This window comes from Pongo abelii, chromosome X (genome assembly GCF_028885655.2).
Source record: "Pongo abelii isolate AG06213 chromosome X, NHGRI_mPonAbe1-v2.0_pri, whole genome shotgun sequence".
Taxonomy (NCBI): Eukaryota; Metazoa; Chordata; class Mammalia; order Primates; family Hominidae; genus Pongo; species Pongo abelii.
This window is the reverse complement of record NC_072008.2, coordinates 111,790,897-111,801,715: the sequence shown is the minus strand read 5'-3', so window position 1 is coordinate 111,801,715 and position 10,819 is coordinate 111,790,897.

Here is a 10,819-nt window from a genome sequence, read left to right as displayed (position 1 = left end):
TGCACTCCAGCCTGGGTGACAGAGTGAGACTCTGTCTCAAAAAAGAAATGTAAAAAAATGATTAAAATAGTAAATTTAATGTTGTGATTTTTTACCACCATAAAAAATAAAGAAAAAAAAGAAGTTATCTTTTTAAAATCTACCAAATTAAAGAGAAAAATGTCAACTTTGACTTCTGGTTTCAACTCTGACATGTAAAAAGCTTAGAAGTCATCATTCTCGTACATACAAAAAGAAGAAAGCTGGACAAACCAAAAATGAATTACTGTTCTTGGGATTATCAGAGACCTTCGTTTGTAGGGCAAATGTCACCCTTAAATCTGGAAAGACAGGAGAATCCAGCGAGTTGCAGCCAAGTTCTTACATGGAGCAGAAGCCACTAGAATCCAGAGAGTCATAGCCAAGCTATCCTTACCTGGAGCAGAAGTCAGTAGAACCATAAACTGGTAGGAACTCATAGATGGTTATTTTGACTGTGCAAAAGTGTGAGAGTGAGAAACTTTTAGAGGGCAACAGTCTTAGGGATGCTCTACACTGTCGAGAGTTTTCCTCCAGGAATCCCATTAGCTTATCAGAGTGCAGATCTGAAAGACTCAGTCTTGAATCTGGCAGAAGGAGAAGGAGGGGGAAAGTAACTATTGTCGAGACCAGGGGAAAAGACTACCAGAGCTTTCTCCCACCTTGTGTTGTAAGAGCATTTGCCCTGCTTCAGCCCCTCTAGCGTTCTTACTCAAGGGGAGGAAGGCTAAAAACATTTGTAAAAGTCACAGCTCAGAAATACAGGTGCACCAAAATCTGATATTTAAATATAAGATTATAGAATGCTATTTTTAGTTTATTTTCTTTGGAAACTCCATACAGTTTTCCATAACGGTTGTACTAATTTACATTCCCATCAACTGTGTACAAGGGTTCCATTTTCTCTAGAAGTCTCACCAACACTTATCTTTTTTATGCTAGCCATTCAGACAGGTGTCCAGTCATATCTCATTGTGATTTTAATTTGCCTTTCTCCAATGATTAGTGATATTGAACATTTTTTCATATATCTGTTGGTCATTTGTACCTCTTCTTTTGAGAAATGACTCTTCAGGTCTTTGCACATTTTTAAATCAGGTTGTTTGGTTTTTTTTGCTATTAAGTTGTTTGATCTCCTTATGTATTTTGGATATTAACCCCTTGTCAAATGATCCTTACATCCTAATGACTTGAAATCAATATGTCAAAAATACATCTGCACTCCTGTGTTCATTGCAGCATTGTTCACAATAGCTAAGATACAGAATCAATCAAAGTGTCCATCAACAGGTGAATGAGTAAAGAAAAAATGGTATATATGCATGATGGAGTACTATTCAGCAATAAAAAATAATTCTGTCGTTTGTGACAACATAGATGAAACTTGAGGAAATAATGGTAAATGAAATCAGCCAGGCACAGAAGAACAAAAAACACATCTTCTCACTTATGTGTGGAGTCGTTACAGTGAACTCATAGAAGTGGAGAATAGAATGGTGGTTACCAGAGACTTGGGGGGAAGGATGGGAAGATGCTGGTCAAATTGTAGAAAGGTGCAGTTTGACAGTAGGAATTAAGGATTAGTTAATGTGATGGATATGTTACTTATCTTGATCCAATCATTCCACACTGTACACATATATTATAACATTACTGTGTAACCCATAACTATATGTTTATAATTTGTTCAAAAAATAAAAAATAAATGAAATAAAATATTTCCTAATAACTGAAGAAAAATGATTTTAGAACACTTCTGTTTTCCCACACCTTACCACTGCACCCACAGTACAACCACATAATACAATGGATTATATCTAAAAGAGCACCAAGATGCAGACTGTACCTAAGAAAGAGTTCCTAGGAAAGCCCAAAGAAAACATGAGAGACAAAAACAAAGACAATGGAGGAGTTTGTAGCTTCAGATATCTATAGGTATTGCATATTACGCACAACCCAACTCCTAACCAGATTAGCATAAAAAACAGACACTAAAGGCTTATTTATCTTAGTTTTGATTATCTGATATATCTTGTCTAGATTTCTATAACAAAAAATTTTACAAGGCACACAAAAAAGCGAAAACACACACTATTCAGAGACAGAGCAAGCACCAGAACCAAAATTGGATATGGCACAGATTTTGGAATTATCAAGAAATTTGAAAGAACTGTGATTAATATGTTAAGGACACTAAGGGAAAAAGGAGACAACATGCAAGTACAGATTGGTAATATAAGCAGAGCGATAGAAATTCTAATAAAGAATCAAAAGAAAATGAAGAGAGATGGAAATTCTAACAAAGAAATTTAAAGCACTGTAACAGAAATGAAGAATAGTTTTTGTTTTTTTTTTTTATGAACAATGAGAACACATGGACACAGGAAGGGGAAGAATAGTTTTGATGGGCTCATCCAGTAAGCTGGGCACGGCCAAGGAAAGTATCATTGAACTTGAAAATATGTCAATATAAACTTCGTACACTGAAATGGAAAGAGAAAAAAATGAAAAGAAATAACATCCAAGAACTATGGAACAATTTCAAAAGATGCAACATATATGTGTGAACCCCGGATAGATGAGACAGGTGTAAGTTAATTTAGAAAGTTTATTTTACCAAAGTTGAGGACACGCACCTGTGATAAAGCCTCAGGAGGTCCTGACTACATGTGCCCAAGGTGGTCAAATCACAGCTTGGTTTTATACATTTTAGGGAAACATGAGACATCAATCAACATTTGTAAGATGAGCATTGCTTAGGTCTGGAAAGGGTGGATAAATGGAAGTGGGTAGGGGGCTTCCAGATCATAGGTAGACAAGAGACAAATGGTTACATTCTTTTGAGTTTCTGATTATCCTCTCCAAAGGAGGCAATCAGATAATGCATTTATCTCAGTAAGCAAGGGGTGACTTTGAATAGAATGGGAGGCAGGTTGGCCCTAAGCAGTTCCCAGCTCGACTTCTCCATTTAGCTTAGTGATTTTGGGGCCCTAAGATTTATTTTCCTTTACCACTCATAATTGAAATATCAGAAGGTGAAAAAAGAGATAGCAGATTGGAAAAATATTTGAAGTAAGAATGTCCAAAAATTTTCAAAACTTAAAGACAGACCACCAACCACAGATCCAGGAATTTTAGAGAACAAGGAAGATGAATAGCAAAAAACTACACTTAGGCATATTGTACTCAAACTGCTGAAAACTAAAGACAGAGAGAAGTTCTTGAAAAGAACAACAAGACAAAAAGGACCTTACCCATAGAGGAACAAAGATAAGATTTACAGTGGGCTTTGTACCCTAACCCATATATGAGAGAAGAAAGTCGGGTGAAATATTTGAAGTCTCCAAAAAAACCTACACCAATATAAATTTCTATATCCAGCGAAATTACTCTTTTAAAGTGAAGGAGAAATTAAGCTTCATTCAAACAAACAAAAACTAATAAATTTCATTGCAGCACATTTACCCTTCAAGGAATGTTAAAATATTTTCTTTAGAGAAAAGAAAATTCTATAGGTCAGAAACTTTGATTCCTGTAAAGACAGGAAGAGTGTCAGGGAAAGACTAAATGAAGATAAAATAAAATCTTATTTTTCTTTTTCTTAATTGATCTAAAAGGAAATGGTTTTTTAAGAGTAATAATAATAAAATATATTGAGGAATTATAATGTATGGAGACATAAAATGAATGGTACCAGTGACATAATAGGACTGAAGAATTGGAAATACTCTATAAGATACTTGTGCTAAAAGTAGCATAGTGTTATTCAAAGGTAGCTATAGATTAGTTTAGAATGCATATTGCAAATCCTAGGGATACCACTAAATGTTTTTAAAATAAATAATATTTATATGCTATCAGAGGAGATAAAATGAGAAGCTGAATTAAGGCCAGGCATGGTGATATGTACTTTCAGCACTTTGAGGCGATGAGGTGGGAGGATTGCTTAAGCCCAGTAATTCAAGGATACAGTGAGCTATGATGGCACCACTGTACTCCAGCCTGGGTGATAGAGTAAGATCCTATCTCTGAATAAAAGAAAAGAAAAAGTAGCTCAATTAAAATTAATGAATGTTGCAAAAGAGCAGGATAAAATAAAGAACAAGTACAGTGAATAGAAAACAGTAACAAGCATAGTAGATATTAATGTGACTATATCAATAATCACTTATAAATGTGCAAATACACCAATTAAAATACATAGATGGTCACAGTGAATAAAAAATAAGACCTGGCCAAGTATTGTCTATAAGAAACCCACTTTAAATATAAAGGCTCAGCTAGGTTAAAAGTTAAGAGTTGATGAAAGATATATACTAATAAAAAAGCTGGAATAGCTATTAATTTCAGACAAAGCATATTTCAAGACAAGGAAAGTTATTAGAGATAAAGATGGGCATTGCATATGATACAGGGGTCAATTATCCAAGAAGACATAACACCTTTAATGTATATTTACCTGACAATAAAGCATCAAAATACGTGCAGCAAGACTGATAGAACACAAATAGAAATAGACAATTCACTATTATATTTGCTTGGCTGGGCCTGCTGGCTCATGCCTGTAATCCCAGCACCAAGGTGGATGGATCACTTGAGGTCAGGAGTTTGACACCAGCCTGGCCAACATGACGAAACCCCATCTCTACTAAAAATACAAAATGTATCCAGGTGTGGTGGCACGTGCCTGTAATCCCAGCTACTAGGGAGGCTGAGGCAGGAGAATCTCTTGAACCTGGGAGGCAGAGGTTGCAATGAACCGAGATTGCACCACTGCACTCCAGCCTGGGTAACAGAGCAAGACTCCATCTAAAAAAAAATAATTAAATAAAATAAAAGTAAATATTTGTAGACTTCATAAAATCCTGTCAACAACTGATAGATCATCTATCAGTTGTAAAACATGGGTCAAAAAGTCTCAGGAAACATTTTAAAATATTTTGAGCTAAGTTAAAATGAAAAGAAATTTTATCAAAAATTTGATACACTGCAAAAGCAGTGATTGACAGAAATTATGGCATTAAATGCATATATTATAACAGAAGAAAGATCTACTATCTGTAATCTAAGCTTCCACCTTAGGAACTTGAAAAAGAAGAGCAACTTAAGCCTAAAGCAAGCAGAAGAAAATAAAAAATAAAAATTTGAGCAGAAATTATTATAAAAATTTGAAAGAGGAATAAAAATAGAAAAAAAAATCAGTGAAACCAAAAGCTGGTTCTTTGAAAAGATGAGTAAAATTAATAAACCTCTAGCCAGGCTAAGCATGAGAAAAAGAGAAAAGGCATACATTACCAATGCAATGAAATGAGATGAAAAAATGAAATGAAGTGAAAGGAAATGAAATGAGAGGTCATCACTACTGGTCCCATGGACATTTAAAGATAATAATGGAACACTATGAACAACCAAATCTATGCCCACCAATTTGAAAACTTAGATGGAATAGGCTAATTTCTTGAAAACCACAAACTAAAAAAGCTCACACAAGGGGAAATAGATTACTTACTAGGCCTGCATCCATTGAAGACACTGAATCAATGATTAATAACCTTTCCCCCAAAATCACCGAACCCGAATTGTTCTGTGGTGTATTCTGCCAAACATTTAATGGATAAATAATACCAATTCTCCACAATATCTTTCAGAAAATAAAAGCAGAGGCCCTTAAATTGATACATACTCCTGCTCCTTCCAATGCATACATTTGCCTCCTTCCAATTTCCTAGAAAGTTGTATGCCTGTTCAGCCCATCTTCTGGAATTGACTTCCACAAATTATAGGGCTACATATACATCAGATTTGGGAACAAGAGCATCCCTCCATTCTGCGTCTTCCCATCTCTCAATATACAAACCCTGCCAAAGCTATACTCTTATTCAGTGTCCTAATTGTATTAAAAAGTGTTCAACATTTGCTGTTTCTAATTCTCCTCCCATTTCTCTTGAACCAACTCCAATCAGATTTTTGTCCCCAAGATCCCACTGAAAATGCTTTTGTTAATGTTGCTAATTACCTCCATATTGCTGTAGCCAATGGTCAATTCCCATTCTTCATCTTACATTATGTATTTGCATTTGATATAATTCCTCACTCCCTACTCCTGGAAATACTTTTTTACTTGATTTCCAGGACATTGCTCATTATTGGTTCTTCACCTATAACATGGTCACTCTTTCTTAGTGTTTTTTGTTCCTGCTACTAATTTAAATCTCTACAGATTAGAGAGCCCCAGGACTCAATTCCTAGACCACTTTTCTTCTCTATTTACTTCATCCCCATGTAATCTTTCTCACCTTGTGGCTGTATTACATCTATACAACTCTTCAACTGCCTGCTTGACATTTCCTCTTGGCTGTCTGGTAGACATTTTAAATTTAACACATTTGAAACCAGCTTACTGATCTACCGTTAAAGCAAACAAGAAACAAATTACAGCAACAAAAACCAGACAAACAAATACCATGCTGCATCTTTGATTTTCTTCATCTTAGTTCATAGGATTTTTTTTTTTTGAGACAGGGTCTCACTCTGTTACTGAGGCTGGAGTGGTGTGACACAATCGTAGCTCACTAGCGTGGACCTCCCAGGCTCAAGTGCTCCTTCAACTTCAGCTTCCTGAGTAGCTGGGACTACAGGTGCATGCCACTGCAGCCTGCTAATTTGTTAAATTTACTTTTTGTAGAGATAGGATCTTATTATGTTGCCCAAGCTGCTCTTGAACTCCCAGGCAAGCAGTCCTCCCAACTCGGCCTCCCAAAGTGCTGGGATTACAGGTATGAGTGCCCATCCTTCTCCAGTTCGTGGCAATTTAATCCCTCTAGTTGCACAGAACACAAACCTTGAAATAATCCTTGACTTATCTCTTTCTTTTGCTCTTTAAATATAATTAATCTGGAAATCCCGTTGACCCTCCCTTCATAAAATATTTCAAACTTCTCACTCCTTCCAATGCTACTACCCTGGTCCAAGCCATCATCATCCCTCAACTTGTTCATTGTAATTGTCTTTAACTGATTTTACTCTTACTCTTCTACAGTCTTTTATAAAAAATCCAGAGTAATCTTTTTAATACCTAAGTCTTCCATATGTTTCTTCTGCACAAAGTCCTCTACTGACATCCATGTCACTTAGAATAAAAGCCAAAGTCCTTCAAACGGTCTACAAGACCTTGCCTTTCTGACTTCCTCTACTTATCAGTTCAATCAGTTATAGCCCCTCTGAGCTCCTTGATCCTTGAATATACTGGACATGGTCCCATCCCATGGTCTTTGTACTTGCTATTTCCTCTCCATAGGATGCTCTACTTCCTCACCTCTTTCAAAACTGTTCTCAAATATCACCTCAGGGTGATTTACTCTGCCCATCCTATTTAAAATTGCAACCAACTACTCCAGCATTCTTCCTCTGCTTTGGCATGCTTTATATTTTTCATAATGTATCTTTAAAATAATGTATAATTTAAGTAGATTAATTTGGTTTCTTCAGTGTCTCACACTGCTAGAAAGTAAGCTACATAAGGGCAAAGGATTTTGTATCTCTTGGTCACTGTTATGTCACCGGCGTCTAGTATTAGAAAGCCTAACAAATAATATATACTCAAAAAAAGTTGGTGAATTTTAAATCATGCTACACCTGGACCGATTTCAGGGCTATTCTTACCTAGACATAGAATACCCCTGAATTCATTCATTTTTACCATTTTTATCTCACTGCCACTGAAGTCAGGTGATTGGTATTGCTAATTGACACTCTCTACCCGTAAGTCCTAGTTTCTGCTTCCATCATTTAGGGCAAACTTGTCCAATGCTCACCTTTATGGATCTCTTATATGTTTGAATGCCACTGGTCATTTCTGCAAACTCAGTGCTACAGACTGCAACTCATAGTTTACCATCATAGTGTGCCTCTAAATAATGTATCCCTGCTCCTCCTGTGAGGCTTTCTTTCTTATAATCATGTTTTAGACTTAAGTTTCTAAGGCCTATTAGGAAAAGCTTTTTAATTATATCTGTATGCTACTTTAGAGGGGTCTAATAGTAAATATATAAGGAACTCTTGTGCTATAATATCACACATTTAATTTTATTCCTGCAACTATTTCATCTCCTAGGACAAAAAAACAGTGCTTCTTGGGAGTGGGTTTGGGGTGAACTGAAGACCGTGGACTGAGTATGCCTTAATGTTTTTAGAATGCCACATATTGTACCAATACTTACTCTTCTCTGATCTCAGTCTCTATTGCATGATTTGACTCATGTTGCTAGACTCTATATTCTACCATGTTGTATTCATTTGCAGGGCACTGCAGTCATTTCTGTTGTGCTTTCCTCATATTATTTGATAGATATGCATCTATGCATAGCATGTAAAGTCTTAGTGTACAGATAAGTCATTTTCTAGGAGAGGAATTGCATATAACAAGGGTCTTATAAAGGATGACACTGCTAAGATCTAGTCAATACAGACAGTCTCCTCCACCTATGTATGTGTCAGATATATCTATGAAAGTGTTTGTGTGACAAAGTGAAAGCAGCTTTATTTTCAAGAAGCCAGGGTTCTTTTTTCTCAGGAAGATTGTGTCCTAACAGTATCAAAGAATAATGAATTCTGGGGTGTCTCTTCAGCTTTATCTGGGGAAATGTTGTTCAAAAAAAGTCACTATACACTTGCAGACTGGTGGCACTGGGAAAGTAGGGTTCTGGTATAGTCGATAGGCTCTGAGACCTGACTGTATTTCACACCTTTAGTTATCCATCTGAGAAACACTTTATCCTTATAATAGTTAGGATCAGGATCTGCTGCAAGTGAATAAATAATTCAAAATTTCAGTTCTTAAATACTTTGGATATGTATTTTTCTTTCATGTAAAACTCTGAAGCTTCACAGTTCAGGGGTGACATGTCAGCTCTGATCAATGAAATCTTCAAAAACTTAAGCTTTTCCAGCTCATTATCCACCATGCTGAGTGTGGCCCCCATTCCCAGGTTGGAAGCATCACCTGCATTCCAGGAAGCAGGATAGAGGGAAGGGTGAAGAAAAAGATACAAAGTGTAAACTCCAGCACTTTTAAGGAAAATTCTCAAAAGTTGTCACATAATGCTTCTACTTTTATCTCATTGTTTAGAAATTAATTACAGACAATATGTAGAGATGTTCAGAAATCTATTCTTTATTTGGGCAGCCTCATTCCTAGCTAAAAATACTATTATCTGGATGATTGAATCTAAGAGCCAGAGCTATGGTTTGAATGACTGTGTCCCCTCTAACATTTACCTTGAAACTTAATCCCCACCGCGACAGTAGTAAGAGATGGGGCAGTATTAAACGATTAGGTCATGAAAGAGCCCTCATGGATGGTATTAGTGCCATATAAAAAGGGTTGTAGAAAACTAGCTAGGCTCTTTGCCCTTCTATCTCTTCTGCCATGTGATGACACAGAGTTAGTTCCCTCCAAAGGATGCAGCCAGAAGGCACCATCTTAGAAGGAGAGAGCAGTTCTCACCAGATGCCAAATCTGCTGGTGTCTTGAGCTAGAATTTCCAAGCCTGCCAAACTGTGAGAAATAAATTTTGATTATCTATAAATTACCCAGTCTTTGGTATTTGTTATAGCAGCATGAATAAATTAATGAAGCAAGTAACACACTTAAGAAGAATGGAGCCTTCTTCTGCCACAGTCCTTCTAAATTAAGCTACTTTTCAGTCATATATGTGTAAGACAATATCAGTGTGCATGTGTGTGTGTATGTGTGTGTGTCTCTAGTAGCCTTATGAGAGAGGCAGTATCCGATGAGATAATAGCTAAAAGCGTGGACTTGATTCTGCTCAATTTTGCTGTGAACTTCAAACTATTCTAAAAATAAAGTCTGTTTAAAAATTTTTTAAAGCATAGACTTAAGTCAGCACACCTCAGATTTAAACTCCAATTCTTCCACTTATAAGCTCTTTGACTTTGGGCAAGTTATTTCACCTCCCCAAATCTCAGTTTCTCATCTGTGGAGTAGAAATCATACTGCCAGCTCCTGGGGCTAGTGTAATTTTCATCTCAGTAATGTACATAAATTGCTTAAGCAAATTGTTTAACATATAGTTCAATAAATAGAAGCATCTATTGGTATTTTATTATATACATGTATGGTTATTCACATAAAAACTTACCCAAATATCCATATAGAAGCTGTTCAAACAAGATAATCAAAATTGGCATACATTTTAGAGATTCGGGCAAGATGGCTGACCACATGCAGCCAGGTGGAACAGCTGCCACCAAGGGACCAAGAAGACTGGCACATTCCTAGCAGATCTTTACAGAGAAGGCACTGAGAGTGGATGGAGGGAAGACACAGAAGCTTGGCTGAATAGGGAGGAAGCTGGGAGCTGCATGGGGCTACCACAAACCATGACTCCTTGGCCCCCCAACAACTCCGGGATAATGGGTGAGGGTGAGTTGAACTGAGAGGAGCAACCCACTTTCTCCAAGCACCTCTGGAATCCAAGCAGAAGGAGATACCTCAACCACCATGGACACTTGAGTGGGCAGGGATAGCTGCTTAGAAAAGTAGTAGGGACAGCACACCAGCCAAGGAAAAGCCCAGAGGGTTTGCTGCGGGAGAGTCTGTAGCTGAGCATGGCCAGGGATGCCCATGTCCCCAGGCTCCACTTGCTCCCACAGGAGACTTTAATCCTAGGGGAACTGTCAGACCTGAACTCTGCAAGGTGGTCTTGTCCATCAGAGGAGGCCCATCCAACCTGAGCACACCTTGGGCTGCTAGCCTCTCCTGGAGTCCCAGTCTAGCCAT